Source organism: Ovis canadensis, chromosome 12 (assembly GCF_042477335.2).
Source record: "Ovis canadensis isolate MfBH-ARS-UI-01 breed Bighorn chromosome 12, ARS-UI_OviCan_v2, whole genome shotgun sequence".
Lineage (NCBI taxonomy): Eukaryota > Metazoa > Chordata > Mammalia > Artiodactyla > Bovidae > Ovis > Ovis canadensis.
Genome location: NC_091256.1, coordinates 78671528 through 78672568, shown reverse-complemented (window position 1 = coordinate 78672568; position 1041 = coordinate 78671528). Strand labels below are relative to the sequence as shown.

The following is a 1041-nucleotide window of genomic DNA, read 5'->3' as shown; positions in this document are numbered from 1 at the left end:
ATCCTGGGCTGGGAAGGTCCCCTGGAGAAGGAAATGGAAACCCACTTCAGTATTCTTTCCTGGGAAATCCCATGGACAGAGGAGCGTGGCAGGCTACAGTCCGTGGAGTCACAAGGAGTCCACATAAGTCTATGTAAGCTTTCAGTGTTTCCGTAGTTTCTTTGAAATTAAGGAAATAAGTTCACTAATCACTGTAGACTATAAAAAGATGTACAACTTGACAGTCGTGAGTTAAGTTTTATTTGGGGGCAAAATGAGGACTGCAGCCTCGGAGGCAGCATCTCAGATAGCTCTGAGAGACTGCTCCAAATGGCACTGGGGGAAAGTCAATATATAAGATTTGGGTTAAGGGGGAGTTCAATATCATGAAGCACTCATTTGACAATAGCACAAAATTTACTCATCAGACATGAGGATCTGATGTCACCATGAAGGGATTTAGTGCTTCTCTAGAGGAGAAGCAAGGATTGAGATCATAAAATCTATTCTTAAAAACACCCAACTGCCTAAAGATCTGACTTCCCTGGTGGCTCAGACGGTAAAGCGTCTGCCTACAATGCAGGAGACCCGGGTTCAATCCCTGGGTTGGGAAGATCTCCTGGAGAAGGAAATGGCAACCCACTCCAGTATTCTTGCCTGGAAAATCCCATAGGCGGAGGAGCCTTGTGGGCTACAGTCCATGGGGTCACAAAGAGCCAGACACAACTGAGCGACTTCACTTTCACCTAAAGACCTGTCCCCCCAGATTCCCTGGAGCACATGGTGCCTCTCTCCACCTCGAACTCCCTCAGGAGTGGCTGAATTCGGCAGCTATAGCAGCATGGGCTTCAGTCTTCCTAGAGGCAGATGGCAAATGCCTTTGTTGTTGGCAATGTTCTTGGCAACTGCCAAGAACAATTTGTAGTTGACATCACAAACAGATTTGCTCTATATCCTTGCCCTCAAGATACTGACCTTAATTTTGGATAATCTGATGGCTCTAAATAATTTAGCATTTGGTTTGTAATTTGCACATACTAGTTAACTAGTTAACTAACTAAT

The 1041-nt window shown here is 45.1% G+C and overlaps 1 non-coding gene across 1 annotated transcript; it reads left to right on the top strand.

Annotated features, from left to right (window-relative positions):
* Positions 1–520: 520 nt before the first annotated feature.
* On the top strand, positions 521–592 carry TRNAC-ACA (transfer RNA cysteine (anticodon ACA)). Its single transcript has one exon. It is a non-coding gene; the product is annotated as a tRNA-Cys (tRNA).
* The last annotated feature ends 449 nt before the right edge of the window (positions 593–1041 follow it).